The sequence below is a fragment of the Dasypus novemcinctus genome, chromosome 18 (assembly GCF_030445035.2).
Source record: "Dasypus novemcinctus isolate mDasNov1 chromosome 18, mDasNov1.1.hap2, whole genome shotgun sequence".
NCBI lineage: Eukaryota > Metazoa > Chordata > Mammalia > Cingulata > Dasypodidae > Dasypus > Dasypus novemcinctus.
Genome location: NC_080690.1, coordinates 10,341,148 through 10,366,182, shown reverse-complemented (window position 1 = coordinate 10,366,182; position 25,035 = coordinate 10,341,148). Strand labels below are relative to the sequence as shown.

Genomic DNA, 25,035 nt, shown 5'->3' with positions numbered 1-25,035 from the left:
AATTTAACTGAGTTTCCTGTGAGTAAAGAAACAAGAGTTATCATTAACCAAGAAAAAGAAGCATATATATGTTGTCTGCCTAATGCAGGGGAGAGAGTAAGAGAGCAGGATAGAGGAGAGTGATTCCTTTGCTCTGGAACATAACTGTAAGAATTCATCAGATAGATACTTATTTACTTATTAAAATTAAAAAAAAATAACCTCAACTAATGACACAATATCTTTGAGTAGTTTCCTAAAGATAGAAAAAAATTCTTCTATCAGCCATGCCTTATATTACCTGGAAAAAAATAAAGTGTGATGTTAAACGATTCATTAAGGAAGCCATTTCTGCAAAATATAAGGCCCAGTTCATTAGTAATATGCTAAAATTCTGTGATTGAAAACAAGAATTCACAGAGTCAAACTAGAAGCAAAGTACTCACCATAATGAAAATGATGAACTGGATTGAGAGTCATCTCTGCCCCTTCTGCAGGGAGTGGGCTGCTGCAAGAGAATTAGCATTTTTCTTAGAAGGAGGGGGAGGAGAGAAAGCCCTGAATCCTCTCAAGGAAATGAACACGAATTCTGGCCTTGATTATTTAAAACAAATCAAGGCCAACTCTTGCCAACCAATTAGCTCAATCCATAAAAGAAAATCCCTCTATCCCTTATAAAACATCTGATGCTGAGGGATTCCCCTGGACACATAACTGAAAATATACCTTCAACTAGTTGAGCGACTTGAATTATCTTTAACGGTTATTTAATGTTTTTGTTTTTTCATGTTACTGTTGAAGACTATCTGGTTAAAGCAAGACTATTCTTTTTAACGTAATGTAGGGAATAGGTTCAGTAGATTTGTAAGTCCACTCCTAAATCATGATGAAAATGGATAAACATATTTGTCTTCTGTTTTCCCATGATAATCACTACCTTAGTTACATTGAGGGAGCACTTACTCTGTTCTGAGGGCTTTATATGCATTATCTTATTTAATCTTCACAACAACTGTAAGAGATATGTGGAGTCCTCTAAATTAAACGCAATTTAATTAACGACCAGGTGAGCTAGCCCAGCTAGCTGCTCAGAAATTCAAGGGTCAGGCTTCTTGGTTCAAGTATGTCCTGATGCCCTATCAGGCGTCAGTCGGTAGCAATTGCAAACTCCAGCCTGAATATCAGGGGGATAATTCTGCGTCTTGTGGCTGGCTAGTGCCTCCCGTCCAGCAGCAGTGGTTGGATGACTCCCCTCTGTAGATGGTTCGTGTGTCATCAGCCAGAGGCAGAGAAATGGAGCCGCAAGAACCCTGGAGTCAGGGGACCATCCTTCCACCTGGCTTTTCAGAACAGAGTTGTCCTTATTGCAGTGTGTATCACTGCAGAATTTTCACTGCATTACTGTCCTCTTTCATTTCAGAAAGCTGAAGAATTGAAGGGACCTTCTGAAGGTCATATGGCTTATAAGTGGCAGAGACCAAGGGAATCTAAAGCAGTCCAACATATCCATCTCGAGAAGAGAGATATGCCAAGGAGAATGATTATTAAATTATCAGCAATGCGAACCCTTGTAATGACTCTCATAATTTTCTCGAGGCTTATCCCGTAGGGCACTGTTAAGTGTTATTAGATTGTGATTATGAATGGGTCTGGCCAGGCGTTTCTCTTCTGCTCCATGGCATTTATTTCTCTAGAGACCTTGCCCCCTGAGAAGCCCACTTCCCCACCTTCACTCACTGGGGATGAACTTCGGGGAGCACCACTGCCCTTCCTAACATTTGGGCCGCCGTCTATGAATTCACCTGATAAGTGCTGCTGGGGATTGGGTCTTGTCCCCCACAGAAGGCATGTTCAGGTCCCAACACCTGGCCTGTGGGTGCAGACCCATTGTCAATAAGACCACATCAGGGTGTTATGTCACTTAAGGGGTGGCCCCAGTAAACCGAGTGGGCTTTCATCTGCATTCCTGGAGTCCTTTAGAAGCAGAGTGAAGGTCAGATGGAGAGAGAAGCCATGGAGTGTAGCCAGAAGTGGGGTGTCAAAGAACCCAGAAGAGAAAGGAAAAGAGGTTGCCGTGTGCATTGCCACATGGTTTTGGTTTGGGTCATGCTCTAAGCCTTTTGACATGTTGCATCAGAAAGGTGAACCTCCTAAGGCTTCTCTGAAGCCTCACAACTGTCTCCAGAATCCCCCCTCTACAGATGAGCAAATGGAAACTCAGCGACCTTAAGCCACATGCCCGAGACCACACAGCATGGAAGAGGCAGGGCTGAAATTTGAACCTGAGACCGTATGGTCCCTATACTAGTTTCCTATTGCTGCCACAACCAAAGTCCCACAGACTGAGTGGCTTGAAACAACAGATTTACTCCCTTACAGTTCTGGGGGCCACAAGTCTGAAATGCATCTGACGGAATTAAATCATGGTATCTGTAGGTCTGGTTCCCTCTTGATGATCCTGGGAAGAACCTGCATCTTCCAGCCTTTCTGGGCTGCTAGCTTTTCTTGGCTCATGGCTACGTGGCTCCAGGCTCTGCGCCTGCAGTCATGTGGCCTCCTCTGACCCTGCCTCCCCTGCCTCCCTCCTTATTGGACCCTGGTGATTACATGTAGGGCCTGCCTGGCTGATGCAGGTGCTGCTCCCCATAAGATCCTCAAAGCGATCACACCTGCAGATTCCCTTTTGCTGTGTAAGGTTGCAGCCACACGTCTCAAAGGTAAGGATGTGGGCATCTGTGAGGGCCCTTATACATCTGGCCCTGCTCCCCAAACCTATACTTTTTCCAGCCAATCACCTAGATGGGCAGAGATGCCCGAATTGGGGTTTTGGGTCTGCATCTCCCCTCTGAGAACAGATTCTTGCCCATGTCTTTGACCAAAAGGCAAGATCCTGGAGTTAGGGTCGGTCAGCTTGTCTCAAACTCTCAGTTCCAGCAGACACACCGGGCCTGCCGTGGGACACGAGACTCTCTGAGGCACCGTTAACCTCCCAGGCTTGCAGAGAATTGCAGAATAATGACGGCCTTGGGTTGCTTCTCATTCTGTTCCTATAACCATTATTACATTTTATTTTCTGTTCCAAAAAGGTTCTCAACTGTGTTTATCATCGCCATCAAGAGGTTAATGGGCTTGTCATCTCCCAGCTCTGTTTGTAGTAGGCCATTAGTGGAACAGGTCAGAAAAGAGCAGCCTCCGAGAAGTTTGATCTGCTTGTCTTTATTAATCTGTTTGGAATCTCCTGGCCCATTTCCCTGAAGACTTAAAAGACACAGTTAGTTTTCAGGGAGAACTTCTGAGCATTTAAATTTTCCCTTTTTTACTTGTTTAATGTCCTCTCGGCTCCCGAACCAGCAAACACGCCCCATGTCACGAGGGAGAAGTGTGTGTTGGCTGAATTTGTGGTGGTTGTCTTGCTTTTCTTTCTCCACTAGCTACCCCACTAGTTTCTCTGTGGTTTGTGGTGGGCTTGCAGGTCTTGACCTCGAGACTGACTGGTCTAGACGGCATCGGCTTGTTTGGAACGGCTGACACGTGCAGGTTCCTTGTGACATCTGGGTCATCCCTGCTTGATCTGACAGGAAGAGCTTGGGCGCCTCCTTGGGTTTTGATCACCTGTGTGGCCCCACAAGGTCATCTGCAAAGTCTCCCATTCCTTGTTGGATATGGGTATGAGCCCCTTGGCCTGAGGAGAGAGAAGTGTTGACCAGTTAAGGAGGCCAGTTACTCACTGAAGCCAGCCCAGCGTGGGTCGGCTTGAACAAGGGCCCTGAGTGATTTCTTTCCTTGTGTGTGTCTTTTGGGGAGGGGGGAGGATGAGAATATTTATAGAAGGTGAAAGGCAACCTCGGAACGGTTTGAGAAACTACAATGAGGATGAGTCCGTCCTAAAAATCACAAACATTTCTCACAGGAAAGAAACGTTCCTTCTACTCTGTGTCAAATCTGCGCTGGACTTCGTAATTAAATTTCTCGTTTAATTCCCAACCATAGCCCTGTAAGGTAGGTCTAATCGGGCCCACTTTATAGATCAGGAGACTAAGGCCAAAAATGGTAAATAGATCGCAAGATCCCAGAGCCAAGAGCTTCCCTGGCTAGCGGTCACAAGGGCTGTCACTGGACTCTGCGCTTCCGTCTCCCTCCTGGCTGCCCAAAGCCTTGGCCATGAACCAGCAGCTCTGGCCTCCCCTGGGTGCTTCTTGGGAAGGCAGAATCTGCATTTTAACAGAACCCCCAGGGAGCTCGTACACACTTTGCAGGCTTTTGTTTTTTGAGGGGGAAGGTCTTAGGATTTTTCTTGTGGTAACATACGTAACACAAAGTTTCCTGTTTTAACCACTTTCGAATTTTCAATTCAGTGGTATTGATTACATTCACAATTTTGTTCTAGCATCACCACCTCGCATGACCAAAACTTTTTCACCACCCCAGACAGAAACTCTGTACCCACGAAGCAATAACTGACCACCACCCCCCGCCCCGACTCTGCATTACGGTTTGAGAAGCCTGCTTGCCGCCCCCCACCTCCAGCTGAGTTCTGCAGACATTGATTGAGCGTTGCCCGTGGATTAAGTCTGCACTGAGGTTGCAGGGACAGTGGGACCCAGCCGTGGGAATGAGGAAATGCTCCGAAGGGCAGCAGACCCCAACGCTGAGGCTCTGCTGTGCAGTGATAAGAGCAGCCACAATGGGCTCGGAGTGCACAGAGGAGGGGATGGAACAAGAGACTGCCTGCTGGAGCTGATCCTGAACTGAGTAGGAGGACGTTATTTGCTGTGGCTGAGAACAGCAGCTCTGAATCTGCACTGTCTGGTTTCAAGTCCTGGTTCTACTACTCTCTATCTGTGTGATGTGGGGCCAAGTTACAGAACCTCCCTGGGCCCCAGTTTCTATATCTGTAGTATGGGGATCATAATAGTACCGACTTGAGTGGATTATATGAGATGGTTTTTAGGAGATTGAATAGTGTATTAAATGAGAGACTCAGAACAATGACTGACACTCAGCGTAATAAATGTCTTTTATCATTGAAGGCTGAGGAGGAGTCTTCCCCCATTGGGAAGGGTTTTCCAGGTGGGGGCAGTGTGCAGATGAGTAAGAGCTCTCCAAATGCAGAAGTATACTGAGCATGGCATCTGGGACTCCCATTGAAAGAGTTTCACTCCAGGAAAGCAGGTGTTTCCCAATCACCTACTTTGTTCTGAGCACTATTCTAAACGCTAGATAAAAAAGCAAACTTACAAAAATTGTTCTTATACCTGAAGACCTTGCAGTAAGGGGCCTTCCTTTGACATAATTTATATGTTTATAATAAAGCTATACATTTCCCTCTAAGCATTGCTTTAGCTGCATCCCACAAATTTTGGTGCACTGTATTTTTATTACTCTTAATTCAAAATATGTTCTCATATCTCTTGTGACTTCTCTTTGACTCTCACTAATTTATCACAGCCTTAACTCATTTCTATTCTTCTTAGCCAGCACTCACTCAACACCTGGAACGTATCAGGTAATGACCTTGGCACAGCTTCTGGACTCAGTACTCATAGCCCAAGGAGGCATCTGCCATGTAGCTGAGGGAGACAGACACAAACACAACTTTTTATATATCACATAAGAAGACTGTTCCAAATCTCTCAAGCCCATGTTCTCAGACTCCCTAGGTATTTTTCATCACTCAACTGCTGCTTTTAAGGTAAATCCTGTCCGGTTCTCACTATACTCCTGCACATGGTAGCTACTTATTCATATTCATTCAATTAAGTTGTCCTTTGGTATGCATACATCTAGTCTCAATTCTTTTTGGCTATTCTCAAAGCCCATCTAATTTCAACTGATTTCTCCAACGTTTAGTAGAGATGTATCCAAACTGTATTTGGTAGTATATTATATTATCCCTCCTCTGTCTAATTACCCTGCAGAGTTTTCAGTGAGATCCTTTGTGATCATATGGACCTCAGCACTCCAAGACTCTCATCCATTTCCTTTGCCACGTTTAAGCCAGAGAAACCCTTCTCTCCCTCTGCCTTCCATCCATCACAGACTCGAATGTATGTTTGGGCCCCTGCCCAGATTGTGCTTGGAGTGGCACCAGCTGCACAGGATATGTGAAATATCTGCTCCAAGGGATCCAGAAGTGGCAATCTGAGTAGGATCAGCTGGTGCTCAGGATAAAAATCATTTCACCATCTTTGCTGAAAAGTCACTGTGTTTTCTCCGGTACTCAGCGGTTTATGGGGTGCCATATTGTTTGCAGTCTTCCTGCTCCAGCTTGTTTCGAAATGTGACCAGATGCTGTTAAATAGTGCCACATTCCAAGCCAGGAAGAGTTGTTTCCGTGGTGAGGGGGAAAGCCTCTCAGTGCAGCCAGCATTGTCCTTCAGTCAGCATATCATGAGCTGGCATGTTCTGATTGCCTGTGAACTTGACCCAAGACGCCTGCCCTTCCAGCGCCATTTGGCCGCACCCCCATCCTCTTGTCAGATGGAAATTCGCTGGACTGTGGTGGGGAGATGCTTCTTCTGATAGGGGGTTTGGAGGATCAGGACTTTCTCTATCCCAGCCTGTTCCCTACTTCTCTAGCAATTGCTTCCTCTTCTGCCTGCCTCTTGTGTGGCCATCCCTTCCTCAGTTGTCTACTCCCTCCTCTGTGCAGTAGCATAGTCAAGAGGATGGGTGCCAGGCTGCCAAGTTTCCATTCCTGGCTCCCAAACTTATTACCTATGATAACCTTGGAGGAAATGCTTATGGCCACTTGAGCATCAGTTTCCTCATTTGCAAAATGGTTGCAGTACAAGTATCCATCTCCTAAGGTTGTGAGGATTCAATAAGGCGATGTCTCCAATGTGCTTAGCAGTGTCTGGAACGTGGCACACATTCTACCTGTGTCTGATCTACTACCCAATTTCAGTGTTTTCAAAGAATCCACTTTCACAAACACAAAAGTTTAAGTATCTACTTTGTGCCTTTAGGACACGGGATCTGCCTATGATACAAATATTTTTGAATTCTCAGAAAATTTAAGATACATTTAGGGGGTGGGGAAAGGCAGCAGGCAAGAACTCAAATGCCTGGCCTGCAGGACAGTGCAAGAGAAGTCTCAGAATTGCAGAGAGGAGCGCATGGAGTGGATAAACGGTGTGGGGAAGGTGGTTAGGTGACAAGCCTTGAAGGATGTGGAGGATGTGGCTCGCGGGCAGGGTTTGGGGACGGGTGTGTTGGGACAAAGTATGCCTGGCAGAGGGTACAACATAAGCAAAGGCAGAATATGCAGGGACGTGTCAGCCACCAGACGAGTCCGGTGGATGTTGGGCCGTGATGGGACCCCATGGTAGAGGGGTCTTGGATGGCAGGTGAGAGATTTACTTCACTTCAGCAAGCAGTTGGGAGCCACTGAAGGTTGTAAGAGCTGGACCATAGCAAAGGTGTATTTGTTGTTGTTGTGACAAGGAGGAACTGACATGGAAGGAAACAAGAGGCACCCATGCCAGCCTCGGTAGGAGACCCCTGCCTGGGATTTCAGTCCTGACCTGGCTGATGGAGCTAAAGGGAATGGGAAGGGCTGCGAGGAGGTGGAGATTTCCCTGAGTGGGATGCCGGCTGGTTGTAAGGAGGGAGGGTGAACTGGAATCCCTGACTACTGCTAAAGCAGTAGAGCCAAGAATGCCTACCTGGGGGCATCTGGCTGGAGAGTTACTGGTCTGCACAGAAGAGGCGAGCCGAGGCCTGGGGTGGTCCCCGAGCAGTTCCAAGGGGAGGCACAGGGAAGGAGTGGCCTGTGGCCAGGGGTCAGGGAACACTGAGGCTGGGACCAGGCTGGACAGTTAGGAGATACCTTGGCATCAGGGCTAGAGTTGCCTCAACAGTGTAACCCCGAGGACGGTGAGCAGGCACCAGAATCACCTGGAGAGTTATTCAAACATGGACCCCTGGGCCCCGCCACTGGAGATTCTGATTCTGAAGGGGCCTGTGACTCTGCATCTCTAACGCTCTTGCTTCTGGGTGTTGCTGTGCTGTAGGTCCCCTGGCCCACGGGGTGAGTAGTACTGCACTAGACCATGCCCCGGCCACCGCAGCCCCCTGGAATGCTCCTGCCCTGCCCAGGCAAGCAGGCCCAGGGAGGGCGTGTGGGCTGTGGCTTTACCTGGACCAGCCACAGGGATCCCGACGTGCCCCCACTGGCCTGCTGGTGCTTCTGCTCTGCGTGGTGCTCCCTTTCCTGGCCACCACCAGTTGGCAATTTTTTTCTATTTGCCCAAACTTATCACCTCTTTAAGGCCTTCCATTATGGGCTACAACTGTGGCTAAGGCTGTCTGTGGGCAGTTTATGGGATGGCTGAAGTCTGTCTGGGTCCACAGACCAGGGGCAGTAGATTTAACAGACCACACGCCTCACCCTTGCCAGGCTAGTCTAGAAAAGATTCTACCAGGTAAACTTGGATTGTCCAAGACTGGCAGAAAGTCCTGCTCCTCTTTCTTGCCCCCAGGTGTCTTCCAACCTGATTTAAATGCAAAGAGGGCTCCTGAGTGAGTGGTGTCCAGACTCTCAGGTGAGAAACTCAATTAACCAAGTTGTTTTGTAAACTGAGAGTAAAACATGTCCAGAGTAAAGGCCTGCCTTGTTATCCTACGGGAACAGGGCAGGGGCTCAGGGCTCCGGCTGTGTGGCGTCCATGGCTGACACTCACTCACCTTTTTTCACTTGCTTTATTTTGGTCCATGGCTGCTTCCTAGCACCACAAGTTTCAACTGTGCTAATTTCTTCTAGTACTGGTTAGAATTTCTCTACCATATACTAACATACCAGATGTCACTACTTGAGATAAAATGAAAACAGTAATTGGCGTGGACAGTTGTTATTTACATTTGAGAGGTTGGCTTGAAATACCCCTGTGCTCTTTCATTAGTTGTATTATAGTCTTATTATGTGTTTTATAGGTAATTGTAATTCTTGGCTTTGGGATTTTGCAGCTTTCTTTTTGGTTTGTTTTGCAACCAGATGAGTATGGCCAGTATGATTTTGGAATAACTGGGCTATCATGGAAAATAAAGAGTTGAAGGAGAATGAATTCTTCAGCAAGCCAAAACAATTATAGACGAATCCAAAAGGGGGGGGGGGGAAATCCTTCAGAGCTTTCTAAGCTCCAAATAGTTTTTCTTTATAATTTTCTGAGGTTATGAAAATTAGCTCAGTAGTTTGGAGTATAGTTCATCACTCTAATTGCTGAGCATTTTAATTATCAGGCACATTTCATGTTTTTGTGAAGTGCTCATTTCACAGCCTACTTACTGGTAGGCCTTTTCTAGAATGAGGATGTGAATATTCGCACCAGAAATTAGGTGCTGACCCTGACAGAGCTTTCTAATCAAAGGCAAAGGCGGATGCCACCCAGTGCAGCGTAGAGCAGAAAACGAGCCGCACCATGATGTGCATGTTTGGATGTGCAGAATAAAAATAAGCACCACAATCTTAGATTTGGTCCCAAAATGCTCTTCATTTTCTGCCTCTGCTCACTTTTGTTGTCTTTCAAGAGAGTCATGGACCAAGGACCAATTTTTAGATTCTGGCAGTTGGTGAAAGGATGGGAATGGTTAGAAAGCAAAAGTGGAAGTTACATGAGGGCCTCCAAGAGGTTACTGAGTGATTAGTTTGCGTGCTTACTACATAGTAGGAGCTGTTGTAGGCCACATGGTTTTGTGGTCACCGCCCATGCATCCATCCACACTCTCCCCCTTTTCTTTCTCTTTTCTTTTCCCCTTCTCCCATTCCTTCCTCTCTTCCTTCTTTCCTGGCTCCCTACAAAGGTTTATCAAGTGCCTATCACGTGTAAAACACTTGTCCTAGGCATGGGGACATAGTCGTAAACAAAGCAGAGTCCTTGCGTGCACTCTGATTCTGCGGGGGTAAGAGGGGTCATTAACACAATCACACATATTCATTTTTAATGTATTAGTTGCTGTATAAATCAGGATCCAATCACAAGACAGAAATCACTCAATAATTTTTACATGGAATGTTCAATGTAAGGAATTACTCACTATAATAGGGTATTGGCTACCAGGTGTAAGGAAAACTCTAAGAATCCAGGAATACCAATTTGGGAACGACCACACCCCTAGGGCTGAGGCAGGGCACCCATGGAAGGACCAAATCTGGAAGAGGGACCCCTGCCCCAGCACTGGGACCTGCGCCCCTGGGTGGGATGCAGCCATGTCCCACTGGATGGCAGAGATGTTTTCTGAGGCCATGAACAGCAGGACTTGGTGCCAGGGGAGGCTGTGCACAGGAGGAGCTGCACCGTAGAAGTCACTGGAAATGCGTGAGTGGGAATGTTGTGCCCGGAAGCCACCCTCTATGGGAGCTGGAGTCAGCTGCCCAGTGAGAGGTGCCTCCCTGCAGGAGCCTTCAGAGCCAGCCCAGCCAGACTCCTCCGCTGTCCCTCCAGCGCCCTCTACTGCCCAAGCCCTGCATCGTGCCAGCTGGCCGTGAGAACGTATTCCTGGGTCCCGGGCAGGGCAGTGATGGTTGGGTTTGGCCCTGGGAGGTAATGTACTGACTACTGGTGCAGATGCTAATAGGTGCTTTAAAAAAATAGGCAGAGCAAGTAGGATAAGTAGGGTTAGGTGTGCTGCTTTACACAGAATGTTTGCGGAACGCCAGCGAGGAGATACCTGTTAGCAGAGCATTCCAGGCGAATGAACCGCAAGTGCAAGGGCCCTGTGGTCAGAGCTGGCTGGGCATGTCTGAAGAACTGCCAAGAAGCTAGGTGCAGCACAGTGGCTAAGGGTGAGGAGAAGAGAACGTTCGGCAAGAGCAGGGAGGACCTTTTAGTTCCTATTAAGGAAGTCTGCCTTTATGCTAAGAGGAATGGAAAACCTTCTGGGCAGAGATCTACACAAACAGACTTATATTTCAAAAGGATCACCCTCGTTGCCGTGCAGAGAGTAGATCGGCAAGGGGTTGCAGGTACTGAGGACCAGAGCAGGGTTCTGGATTGGGAAACAAATTGCAGTGATCCAAGCGAGAGACCATGGCAGCTCGAGCAGGGCAGGTAGCAATGGAAGCAGAGAGAAGTGGCCAGAATCTGGCAAGAGTTAGAAAATAGATTTTCTGAGGGATTAGAAGAAGAAGAGGGGGAGAACAAGGAATCCAGAACAGCCTTAGGATCTTGGACTTGAGGGACTGAATGAATGTTTGAAGAACCTCAGTGCCCCCCCACAAACAGATATTTAAACTGCTGTCACCGTCATTACCACTGCTACCGTTGCTTCATTTCCAGCTCCTCCCAGCCAGGACTTAGGGGTGCGACAATGGGCTAAGAAGCCCCGTCACAGGTGAGAAGCGGCGGCTAAATAAAATCAGGTAACTTGCTCAAGGGGTCCAGCCAGGGAGGAGCTAGACTGTAAGCTCCCTAAGGGCAGGGCTTTTGGACTGCCACCTGAGAATCCTCGAGCGGTGCCAGAACTCCGCAGATATTTGTTATATGAGTCAGACCAGCCTGAGTGGATATTTCTGACTCCACATCCCGTGTTCTTTCCTCTACAACTTCTGGATCTGGGTCCTGGACCGTCATGCCTCAGCACTCCACATCCCTAAGATTTCAGGAATGTCCAGCTGCTTCCTAGCAGGGGACTAAGTCTCCCATGGCCCTGGTCATGACCAAGCCACTGGCCGCAGATGGACGGCAGATGCTTGGCCGAGTGACATTCCTCCCACCTGTAAACAATGGGGCAGCGGGTAGTTTGTCCTCGATGTCGGCTGGAAGTTTTCTGATGCTGTGTTTATGGGAAAGCGCTGTTACTATTCTTAGACGGGTGACGGGTCTCACTTATTCAGAGCTCCGCGTTGGTGGGTGGAACGCGAAGTTATAATAGAGTGCAGGTGCCTCTCATTGTTTGCTGCTCCTCACTGGATAGTGTTTATTAAAAAGGAAATCACAGTGGTGTGTCTGGCACAGAAGTCTGAACAAATAACCCAAAATGAGGAGTCCCAGGAAGGTGGGCAGGAGGCGACAAACAAAGAAAAGCAAAAGCAAGTTTGAGCTCATTGGGATTGGGCAGAGCTTTGCATGAGAAATACGAAAAGGGATCTTGGCTGCAAAATAATTATTGTGTTTGACCTCCGTTGGCATACTTCACATACTTTTACGGGAGCTCGAGAATTTGAATTTAACACGTTTTACCCAGGCCTGTGGCAGAATTCGAAGATATGGTTCTGAATGCATGCGGTTGAAATGAGAGCCTTTAAAAATGTTGAAAACTGCACGTGGATGTGTGGGTGTCTGTACACACACTCCACTTTATTTTACCCTGTTTCTTGAAAGAAGCTATAACAGGTACTCTGAAAAGAAGGGCTGGAGACTTTAATTCAAGGCCAATTCTGAATTTTAATAGGCATTTGCATGCACATGTCTGTGTCTCAAATCAGTTCTTGAGCCAGTTCCTCGAAAGACCCGTTATGTCCCTGCGCGTATCTATGCGTGCTGCGTGTGCGTGCACACGCACGTGTCGGTGCCCCAGAGAAAGGCAGTTCCTGGCACGGGGCGTTGCTGTGGACTGGGAGGTACTCCCAGGAGAGCTGTGCTTCTTACCACATGCACAACCAACAAATCTGTTTCCTCATGCAGCCAACATTCACTATGTAGGACAAAGATAAATGGAATGTCCCTCCTGCCTGTGAACACGCATGATCTTAAGAGGGAGACAGACCCACATACCACTATGGAGTGCCAACACCGCGTGCCGTGGTGGACAGAGCTGCTGGGTGTGGAGGGACCGCTGCATTGGGCAGTTGGGAGCTTCCCGTAGGCGACCACCTTCGAGGTATGCCGGGAAGGTAAAGGGATTTTTCTTCCTATCAGAAGGGGAGGGAAGGATTGTGAACAAGCTCAGGGAGCACGAAGGTACGTGCCACATCCAGGGGACAGCACGCAGTCCCCCACGGCTACTGCCAGGGGCCTGTGCTGGCAGAGGAGCTCTGGCTGAGCCAGGCAGGATAGGCAGGGTGAGCGGTGAGTGACTTTACAGGCCCCCCGGTGACGTGGGGAGCCATCGCAGGCTCCAGGAAGAGGGATGACAGGAGCGCCAAGTGCCTCCATCCAGCAAGGCCATATTTTTGGAAATGTCTCGAAATACCTCAATTTCTCTTGCCTCACCAGCTCCTTGCCTCTTTCCTGCCTGTTCAGTGAACTGAAATATATCAGAACTATATTCAGCCCTCTCCAGTAAAATCATGCAACAAAAATATCTCGTGGGCTTGCAACTTATGAGTGTTTTGACTGTTCACAGCAAAGCTTTTGAGAGGCACCAGGTGTCGTCCCCCCAAAGCTTTGACAGTTTTTTAATGAGTAAACCTGGACGTTTACCCTAAAGTGATGTTCTTTTGTGGCTTGTCCCCTCCAAGAACTGGAGTACCCAGACTCAGCCTCTCGTCTCTTCTTGAAATAGGGAAGTCACTGTGCAACGCTCCGGGGAAGTCGAGGATGCTGAGTGCTCACCCCTTCTACAGCCTGGGATGTGGCTTTTATCACTTAGGGCCATGAACGACTTATCCAAAGTCCCTTCCCCTCACCCCTACTCCAAAGAGGATGAAAACTTCTTCCTTGTGGGTTAGAAATGAGCAGCATGGTACAATATGAGAGGAGGAGTCCATCGAATGGGAGGTATTATAATAATCGAGTTTTTTGACCCTAGCAGTTTTAATTTTCCTTCTTGTGTCTACTTTTCAGTTCCTTTAGCCGCCACCGGAGTACTGGCATTTGGTCCGTTGCTTTCTACCGAGCCCACAGGTTGATGTGGTCCTCCCTTTTATCCTGGTCTCTTGTCGGACCTGGTAAATAGTATATCATGGAGCTTTTCAGGAGCCTGAGTCCTTCTGAGTCAATGTCAACGGGGAGCCATCACTACTTTATGCAACGGACCGTGTAACAGTACTCATTAGATTCCTCATTTATTTATCTCTGGAGGACTCAGCCATCTCCCCCAGTTAATCTTGAGCCTCTCATAGGAGGATTCATAAGCTACTTCAGAAAACCTTAATCCAACTTCCAAACTGATGAGATCCTTAGGAAGGGGAATACAGAGCTTGGATTGATGACTTCAAAGAAATGACCCAGCACCTGCAGACCATTCCTTCCAGGCTTTCTCTAGAAGCAACCCTGCCATGTGAGGATGGTGGATAAGTGGTGGCCTTGCAGACCAAGCTTGCTTGACCCTGCCTGGGAAGAGCAAGCACAGTGGTGGGGACCCTTGCATTTCCAGCCAGGACCCTGGGTTGAGTCCTGGAACTGATACTTGCTCACCATGTGACCTTGGACAACTCACACCTCCCATGCCTCTGTTTTCTCATCTGTAAAATGGAAATCCTGGTAGTTATTATAAGAATTAACTGAGACAATACACATACAATGCCTGGCAAATAGTACTTAGGGAATCTTCTTATGATTGCCCATTTAGCATCAGCAATGTGTTCAGTGCTAAACAATGTCATCTTTGCAAATTAAATAGATTTGGAGTCCGTGTAGATATTTGCCTCACCAAATTCCAATTTTATAAATATGTGTACTTTCAAATTTTCCAGGAAATTTTAAGATAAGCTTCTGACAAAATTTTAAGATAAATTTGAAGAAAAGGAGGGAAATTGCAGGAAGATCTTAGTGATTACTTAGTGAGGTTTATTATTTATGGGTGTCAACCCCAGTGTGCAGTCCTTTGTGCCCCACTTTGTCCTCTTTCCCTGCTTTCCTCTCTCCCTTCCTGCTCAGTAAACATTGACTCTGCCTTCCATGTGTCAGCACTATCCTACAGGATGTGCTGTGATGATGGAAGTATTCTTTTTCTGCGCAGCCCAATACAGTAGTCACTGCCAGGTGTACCTGCTGAGAACTTGACGTGGCTAACATGGCTGAAGGACTGAATTTTCCTTTCTCTCTTTTCAAAATTTTTATTTTTAAAGAAGCTTTAGATTACATAAATGTTACATAAAAAATATAAGGGATTCCCATTTGCCCCACTCCCTTCCCCTCCCATACTTTCCCACATCAACAACATCCCTCATTAGTGTGGCACATTTGTTGCAATTGATGACCACATATTGAAGCAGTGCTACTAACCATGGATTACAGTTTACATGGCAGTTTACACTCTGCCCTGCACTATTTTGTAGGTTATGGCAAAATATACAGTGGCCTGTATCTGTCACTGCACTGTCATGCAGGACAACTCCAATATCCTGAAAATGCCCCCAAATTAGGCCTCTTCTTCCCTCTCCCATGAAGGACTGAATTTTAAACAAATTAAGTAAGATTAACACATGTGGCTAGTGGCTGCCAAATTTGACAGCACAGTCCAGGCACTGCAAATACATTCATAAAAAGACACTCTGCTTGCACATCAAGAGCCCTTGGTCTTATGGAGAGCCAGCCATGTCCCCTGACAGTTACAGTAGGACACGTGGAGATTAGTGCCCAGTGCTGAGAAAGCAGGAGGAAGTAGCGCCTAATTTTGCCAAGATAGTCAAGGAAGACCTCACAGCAGCCTGTGCAGCGCGACGTGCTGGGCCTCTTCCTCAGAACCTCTGCTAGGGAGAGAATTGTCACTGAGTAAGCGCTTATTATGTGCCCGATCCTGGGACAAACCCTTTCCTTCCCCTAGTTGATGTCACATTTGACCTTCACTGGGAGTATTGCCTCCCCATTCCACAGATGGGAAGTCCGAGATTCATGCTGATGAATAACGCCCCGAGTCACCCATCTCAGGCTGTAGTGAAACTGAGGTCTGCCCGACTGCCAAGCCGTGCAGGGCAGACTTCACCCTCTCCGGCCCTCCATCTCCTTTGCAGGGTTCCTTTCGAGATTCTGGCGGTTGGTAGCCACTGCTATGTCCCCAGTTGATATGTCCAGCACTCTGCTGGAAGCCAGGTTTCATGTAGTTGGCTTACCACCTAAGAAACGAGGTGACAGCAAGACCACAAACACCGACTATGCTGGTATTTACATAATGTCATCCCTGGCTATGATTGATGCTTGTGTTGTTGACTAGGGTGTCACATGTTCGTGCACTAATCCCAGTCTCAGTATGACTCTGAGGATGGGGCCAAGTCATTTCACAATTTGGGTAAATGTTCCAAGCTTCTCAGAAGACGAACGCAATAGAAATTCAAGGTATGAAATTTTAGGTGTGGTCTCCGAGTCATTTTATTTAACAACTTCTGCATTCTGTTTTCTCAATATGTGAGATGGGAACATGACTTCCAACCTTTTTACCTCCTGTTTGGGTGTTCAAGAGAAGGTTGACAGGGTGGCTTGAAGACGTCTCTGGAAAAACCATCTAACCAAGTGGATCGCTTTGCCCAGCCCTGGACCAATTCTGTCATGTTCATTGAAAGGGAACCTAATTCGCCAGCTCAAACGCTCCTCTTAGTTTCAGGTTTGCACTTCCCAGAAACACCCACATTTACCCAGCACTGTGCAGTTCCCCACAAGGTGGTGGCACTTGACAGGGATATGATGTCCCCTCTTGGCAATCGACCTGTTCGATTCATTCCAAATCCTCTTTCAGATCTCTAGCTATTTTGGGGCTTTGACAGGTCTGAATTAAACCAATGAACTTAATCTACTTGTGGAATGTTAGAGCTGGAAGGAATCAGAGTATCACCTAAAATGATCTCTTCTATGTATCCCGCATGTTGGGAAGCATGAATCTAGTCCCAGCTCTTCTCATTTATTAAAACGAGACATTAAAACCCAGGAAAGGAGGCTGCTGCTACGGAGGATGCCTGACACGGATTGCTTGCTCTGCACAGGACTCTGTGCAAAACGCTTTATGTGCACTAGATCACAAACCTAGGAATAGAGTATTGTTATCTCCACTTTAAAGATGAGGAAACCAAAGTCCAGAGAATTTTAGCAGATTGCCCTCACTCATCAGCTAGTAAATGATGGGACAGGGCCTTCCACACAATCGGTCTGATTCCAGAGCTTGTGCTTCTAAACAAGGTATAAGAGGCATCCTCCCATGTAGCAAGTCAGTGGCAGAGAGGTCTCCACCAACGTTCGCCTACTGTACCATCTCTGGCTCGTGGAAGGCGAGGGAAAGGCGAGGGGCCCTTGGCGCTGGATGGGCATAATAAATTATTTCTCCCAGCTCTGTCCTGCTTTGCCATGGATTAAAACAGAAGCCCTGGATCTCAGCAATCATGAGAAGTCACGGCAGCAAGTCTCTTCTAGTCTAATTTCGTATCCTTCTAGTTTAATTTCATGTCCTCCATGTCAGTGTCTCTGTCTCAAATAGTCAGTGGAAGTATCCAGCAGGAGCTCAATGCATGCTGTTTCGTTTTGTTGGGGTTTGTTTTTTTGGTCAGGCTGCTGAGGTTTTCTGCTCTCCAGCCCTTTTGGCTGGTGAGTTCTCTTAGGGCTTTCTCTGTCCCTCCCCCACTAAGGCACCCACTCCTTTTTCTTTATTATCCTCAAAGGTGGGCTCAGGGAAGGAGAGTCCCAAGAGCCATCTTCTTACCCAGCTGGAGAAGCTTAAGGCATCCTCCTGCAAAGGCGTGTCCGTGGTTCCCTGTCCTTGGACAGGTAAGAACTGGAGGCAAAGCGATGTGGGCTTGGAGAAGTCTGGAGCCAGCTTGCTCCCCAACAGGTTCAAGATCACCCTTTCCCACACAGGAAAAAAAAAAGCTTAAGGCCACTTTTTCAGGTACCATTTATCCATGAATTGATTAGTTCGTTTCTTTGCTGATGGACTGAATGATTGATTCATTAAGCTCTCAATGTAATGATGTCATGCAGCACCAAGTGCAGGAATAAATGATAAGTTAAAAACAAAAAGTCCTCTCTGAAGGGAGAGGAAGATAATAAACAAGTAAATAAGTAGATATGCAAGATAATTAGAGACTGTGATAAGCACAGTAAAACTGGGCTTTGTGATAGCACCTGGAGGGGGGAGGGGGAAGCAGGGAAGACCTCTTTAAGGAGCTTACACTTGAACCCAAAGCTCAGGAATGCAAAAAAGCCTGCAGTCTGAAGGGCTGAGCGAGAGCATTCAGGCAAGGTGAACAGAAAAGGCCTCGAGGCAGAAAGGAGCCTGGACTCTGTGGGATAGAACACAAAGGGGCCCAGGCGGAAGCAGCGTGGGACAGCGGAGAAGTGGTTACCAGCTCGGATTTTTATTCTACATGAATAAAGGAAACCACTGAAGGGCTGTACACAGGGAAGTGACAGGATCCTTATGATGTTTTCAGAAGATGACTCCGGCTCCCTGGGAGAGTGTGGGTTCAGAGAGCGGAAGCGGCAGATGACCTCAGGGGACAGGGGACTGGCAGAAGAAATGCCCCAAGTTCCTCCGGCCCGCCCTGCGTTTCTGGAAGATTCTTTTGCAGCGCTCACCTTCTGAAAATGGGCCGTCCCAAGTTACGAGGTAGCATTCTTGAGCCAAACCAATGCTATCGTTTCTGAAAGGTAAACCAAGACAGGGAAATGATGATGCATTCACCACAACTGAAGCGTGTGGCGTCTTGGAACACTTGGCTTGTTCCCAAGCCTATGAGGCTGGGGCTTCTTGAATGTCTGCTGGTAACTGGGCCCTTGGCTATGAAAAGAACTATTTTGGAAAATTTGTGTCTCTCTTTTAAAAAGTTGGAAGGGCAGACAAGGGAGCTGTTTTTCATATCTCAGAAATATGCACTGCGACCCCCTTGCTAGCCACCAACAGTGTCCTATCAGCAGTACTTCACCGCCACCCCCACCCCCTCACCTCCACCCTGCCCCGTACAGCCCTCACCAGGAAGGGGCCCCATCTATTTCAAGAACTGCTTTTATTTCTTGAAATGGTGCTACCTGGGTATAGATTGTCTGACTCTTGGGGAGCAATGAAATAAGACTTCTGCTTATGTGTGCTTCCTACTTAAAAGGTATTTCTATTTTTTTCCCCTTGCTTTACCTAAAAGCTGTTATTTAAATGTTTTTTATTTATATATTTTTTATTTTTTTTAAGATTTATTTTTATTTATTTCTCTCCCCTTCTCATCTCCTCTCCCCTCCCCACCCGCCCAGTGTCTGCTCTCTGTCCATTCACTGTGTGTTCTTCTGTGTCCGCTTGTATTCTTGTCAGAGGGCACCAGGAATCTGTGTTTCTTTTTGTTGCATCATCTTGCTGCATCAGCTCTCTGAGTATGTGGCTCCACTCCTGGGCAGGCTGTGCTTTTTTCGCGCTGGGCGACTCTCCTTACAGGGTGCACTCCTTGCACATGGGGCTCTCCTATGCAGGGGACACCCCTGCATGGCAGGGCACTCTTTGTGTGCATCAGCACTGCACGTGGGTGAACTCACCACACAGATCAGGAGGCCCTGGGTTTGAACCCTGGACCTCCCATGTGGTAGGATGACGCTCTATCAGTTGGGCCAACTAAGAAAGGGAAAAAAGTACATTGCTGATTAAACAATGATCCAAAGCTTTCTTCTCTCTCAGAACATGTTATTTCATATCTATCAGCAAAGTTCTTTTTACTTATTTGGACAAAGAATATATCACATATTATGTGACTGTTTCCATGCCTTTTTGGGAACACAGCGAGTTTGAGCTACATACTGAATCACAGAACGATGGTTTGGAAGACATTTTAAATGTCAACTAAACTTGCATGGATAGTGCCACCAATGTACATATTTCCATTGAAAACGAAAAGTTTACAGGGAAAACAATATGTCTCAACATGGATGAGGGCTCTCCCATTGTTTAAAGTGTCTGTATAAAAGCTGGGGTGTGTATACTAAGCTTTGCTTAACTGATGTCTTAATTTTCAGACTCTTAAATTACAACAGACATTGAGCTCTGCCTTCTTCATGTGCTGTGCAGCTCAGCAAACCAAAACCGTGGCAAGTGGGGGCAGGCCTGGGCTGAGGGAGAGGAGAAAGGGGCCAGGTTTTCGGGAGGAGATGAATTCTTGGATCCCATGGCATAGAGAGGGAAGGAGTTCCACCCACTACGCAGCTGCACGTTGTCTTAGTTCCTTCTGGGAGACGGTTAGATCCCTCTTCAAAAGCAAGGGCCTTTGACAGAGAGCTGGGAGAAGGGAGGTTGGGGGTGAGATTGAGTGCCCTGGACCTAGGAAGGAGCTGGTATTTATTGTGCACAAAGACATGAATATTGTTTTCTAAATAAACACAACTGTAAGGTGGTGGTGATGATGGTGATGCGTGGAGCGCTGACTTTGCACCGTACCATGTTCATGGCTCTGTATATATAATGACACATTTAATCCTCACGATGAGCCCTCAGGTCAGTGCCGTTGCTTACACAGGTAGATACTGTTAGCCCCCTTTCGTAGATGAGGACCTCGAGGCTCAGAGAGGGTAAGTTCAAGTTCCCAACCAGGAAGGGGAGGGGCCGCTCGTTTTGAGACCACAACAAGACCACAGCTCTCAGGTCTCCTCATAGGAGCAGAAGGGAGCGAGTGAGAAATCTGTGGTCCTGCTTGGCTTTTTTCCCCATCCAGCAGTCCTAGAGTGTGAAATGAAGTCCTAAGGGTGAGTGAAGCTCTTACCTATTTGGAGATTGTCTAATGTGGTGGATATGTTTCTAGTCCTTGGGGCCAGGCTGGTAGTTGTGTGAACTTGGGCAAAATATTTCATGCCTCTGAGCCCCCGTTTCCTCATTACCGAAATGGGAATAAATAATAGTAACTGGCGCACGGCATTGTTGTGAGGGTCAGATGAGTGAATACATGTAAAGTGGAAGAGATCTTGGAAGAGATCCCGGCATAGGGTAGGCTTTCGGTCAATGCCAGCGACCACTGTGATTGCTCTTTCAGCTGCTCGCAGCCGAGGAGCCTGATGAGTAGTGTGGAAGTGGTCCCCTGAAACCTCCGTCCGAGTTCTGTGGCTCCAAGCTGACCTCCTGACCTTTAGCATGAGGACCCACATCTGTCAGTCCCAATGGCCATCACGGAACCCTCATGGCTGAAGATATGCAGGCACCCCCTTCGGTGTCCAGCCAGTGTCTCCTGCCAAACCTGAAGTCACACTCACAGCCTGCAGCCCCCGGGAGCCAGCCAGGTCTCCCTGCTGCAGCTGGTCGGAGGGGCTGTGGGTCAGTTTGGGCAGCAGCAGCCAGCGGGACAAGAAGCCCAGCTCGGCAGCGGTGCAGGTGGCAGCAGTGATTCCAGCCGAGGAGAAGCTGAATTCTAGAGGCTTGTGCAGCCCCCAGGGAATACACTAATTGAGAAATAACATCCATAAAAAATAATCCAATACTAGTATGTAAAAGTAAAAACAATAACCAAGTGTGACTGGCTGTCTAGAATTAAACAAAGTAAGATGAAGTGTCTTTACGAGCCGGCGCTGCAAGTGAAGAAGGGCCGCAGTCGTTCTTGCACTTCCCGCCTTCGGGGCGCAGGTGCCATCTTTGGCTGCGGAAATTCTCACTTCTCAGCAGCTGCTTTCAGCACTGTCCTCTGATCATTTCTTTGGGCAGTAGCTGCTAGGGAAGAGACTCCCCTAAGTGCTGTTTGTATGGTATGAGGAGGCCTCTCTCTGGAGTGTACAGCCATGCAGTGGCGTGTGGGTAAATGGCTGACAGCTGGATCTTTGGGGGAGTTGAGTTGCAAGAATTCTTTATATATTCTGGATACTAGACCCTTATCAGGCTTATGATTTGCAAATATTTTTCCCATTTGGTGGGTTGTCTTTTCACTTTCTTGATAGCGTCTTTTGTGCACAAGAGTTTTTAAGTTCAATGAAGTTTGACTCTTTTGGGTCCTTTGTGTTTCCAAAGAAATTCGAGGATCAATATAATGTGATTTTTAATCATAGCTATGTTTACCAATGGCTCACAAAATTACTAAAAATTTAACAGTTAGCTCTTGCAAGCCGTTATGAGTCAGCACCAGTATACCATGACATACAACTTGCAGAAACGTTCTGTTTCCCTTGTTTCCCCCAGTCTCTTTAGAGGATGGAATATTGCTTATTCCCCTGGCCATTCATTCACCCACTTTGAAGGTGGTATTATGGCAGGGTGGTTAAGATCATGGGCTCCCAAACCAGTAGACCTAAATTTGAACTCTGGTTCTGCCACTTTTTAGTGTGTGATGTTATGCAAGCACCTTCGCCTCTCTGAGCCATAGTTTCTCTGGCAGTCAAATGGGAACAATAGTAGTTCTAACCTTTTTAGCTTCTCCAGAGGATTAGATGAGATTATCCGTGGAAGGCTCTCAGCATAACACCTGTCACATAGAAGCCTCCATAAATAAAAGTTAATATTATTATCATTAATCTACATACAGTGGCTTTAACATATGCCCTAGAAAGCTAGATGTTCTATGCACAATTTTAGGAATTCAACAAAATGAAACTAATGTCCACTACAGAGGATGACCATGGTGAACCTGAAGAAGGTGACTTGAAATTGAGAGGAGACGCTGCATTCTCTCTGGAAGATGATTTTTTTTTCTCTTCCCTCTATGCCTTAGGCATGAAACATGGCAATAAATGTTCTTGGAAAACCAAATCAACACTACTGTTTAAAGATAAGTGATAGTAGATATATCATAGTTGGTACTTAGGAGCCTAAAGAGAGAAACCTTAGTTATCAAGGGGGTCAGTGGAAAGGGAATCTCACCTTCTCTATGATCAACTGCCACCTGGACATCCACCTGGACATAGCCTACAGTGTCTACCTACAGAAGGCATTGGGATGGGACACCATCGCGAACTCATATTCAGTACATACGCTATTTTCTCTCCCATTGCCAGGCATCGAGGTTAGTATGTGTCTCGTGGTGTGAAGGGCACATCTGGGGCTTATTTGTTAGGAAGCATTCAGTGACCAGTCGCAGAGTAGCTGAGAATGGGATGTGCAATGCAGACTTTATTCATCCCTCTAAGCAACTAATCTACATGGGGTGAGTCCAGGGCTGGCCTTTTGGCTCAGTGATGTCAGGGCTCCAGGTCAATGGCCCTGCCATTCCCTTGGCTCTTCCCTCGTGGTTGCCAGATGGCATACACTGCTCCAAGCATCACACCCTCAAAACCATCTAATGTAGGAAAGTCAGAGGCAAGCCAAAAGGGGCTTCCTCTTCAAAACTCTGTTAAAGGAAGGGGCTCTGTTCCCAGAAGCCTGCAGCACTTTCTGCTATATCACATTGGCCAGAGCTCCTTTACATATTCCCTCCCAGGCCAATCACTGGTGAAAGGGAATGATTCTCCATGTACCGGTTGGCTATTGTTACAAAATTGCTGAGTAGCAAACCACCATAAAACCTCAATGCCATATAACAATAAACATTTAATTCCCATGATTTGTGGGTTTTCACTGAACTTGGCTGGGCTCCCCTGACCACCTTAGCTGATCTTGGCTGACCTTGTTTATGTGTCCAGGAATTGCCTGGGGGTTGGCTGATCTAGGCTGGGCTCAGCTGGGGCAACCTGGTCTCACCTATTGTACCGCTCATCTTCCTCCTAGCATCAGTGATTCAGGCTGGGTGTGTCCTTCTCATGGTAAGCATAGAAACATTAAAAAAAAAAAAAGATGTAGTTCAAGTGGTTGAGTGCCTGCTTCCCATGTATGAGGTCCTGGGTTTGATCACAGTACCTCCAAAATACAAAACAAACATGAAAAAATCGGCTCTCATTGTAGAGCAGATGTATTAGAGCTTAGTGGTTGAGTGCCTGCTTCCCATTTATGAGGTCCAGGGTTCAATCTCTGGTACCTGCTAAAAAAAACAAACAACAACAAAACAGGCAAAAACATACAAACCTCAGCACTGTCACCCTACCTTTTCTACTTCATTCTATTTGTCACAGCAAACCGCATGATCAAACTCGGGGCTGGGGAATTATGCCCCATCCACAGCATAAATGTGTGTGCCAGAAGGAATGGAGATAAGGCGTAATGAAGAATTTGGATCATTAATATAAATTTACCACCATGCAATAGGCTTGGGTTGAACAAAATTCATCCTTTGGGGCTTTGCCACCTGAACAAAACCATGTTCTGTTAGTAAGGAAGGAGCAAGTATTGCTTTTTGGTAGGCAACCAACAGAACTTGCCACCAAGTCTATGGGGACATCTCACCCAAAGCCTTGTGGCCTGTGAGGATGAGCTACATACCTCTCCCTGAGGAGTAGAGGGTGATCAGGGAAGTGGAAGCCCCAGGAAGGTCAGGACACTTGCCAAGAGCTCCAGCAGGGGTGATGATTAGCCCAGCTCTGTTCTCTGCTCACCCTGGCCTGCTAATGTGTGGCAGCACCGGATCCCAAACTGGAAGGCGAAAGCTGTACAGGTGTAGCAGTTTGATATGGTTATGAATTCCAAAAATAGGTATTGGATTATGTTTGTAATCTGTCTGTACCTGGATATGGTTAAATTATGATTAGGGCTTTAATTGGGCCATGTCATTAGGGCATTGAGTCCCCTCCCCTTGGTGGGTGGGGACTCACAGATAAAGGCATGACAAAGGACAGAGTTAGGGGTTTTGATGTTGGAATTTTGATGTTGGAGTTTGATGCTGAAGCCTTAAGCTGGTGCCCTGGGAAGTAAGCTCACAAAGGAAAGAGAAGCCAGCCCCAGGAAGAGATGAACCCTGAACCCAGGAAGAACTTAGAGAGAAGCAAGACCCTGGAAGGGAGGAATCCAGGAAACCTGAACCCTCGTAGCCATCGGCAGCATCTTGCTCCAACACAGCATCTTGCTCCAACACATGAAAATAGACTTTGGAGAGGGAAGTAACTTATGCTTTATGGTCTGGTATCTTGTAAACTCCTACCCCAAATAAATATCCTTTATAAAAACCAACCAATTTCTGGTATTTTGCATCAGCACCCTTTGGCTGACTAATGCAGCAGGGGACGGAGGGAGGGCACAGGTCTGGGCCTTGGTGGACAACCACGATGCTGCACAGCAGTGTCTGTATTCTGTTGGCTCTCAAGTGATACCAGTAAGTCCTGTAAGCAGCTGAATTTCCTGCTTTTACTTCAAATGCATGGTTCCTTTTACCACCCATACTTGGGATGATGCGGCCCAGACTCTTCAGCTGCTCTTGACTCAAGAATACAAATTGAG

At 47.1% G+C, this 25,035-nt stretch overlaps 1 protein-coding gene and 1 non-coding gene across 2 annotated transcripts in view; both read left to right on the top strand.

The window, feature by feature from the left end:
- Positions 1–25,035, top strand: part of WWOX (WW domain containing oxidoreductase) — a 995,490-nt gene that overhangs the window by 594,424 nt on the left and 376,031 nt on the right. The gene's annotated exons all lie outside the window — the stretch shown is intronic.
- Positions 17,510–17,642, top strand: LOC111760284 (small nucleolar RNA SNORA38). The gene has a single exon (XR_002794026.1). It is a non-coding gene; the product is annotated as a small nucleolar RNA SNORA38 (small nucleolar RNA).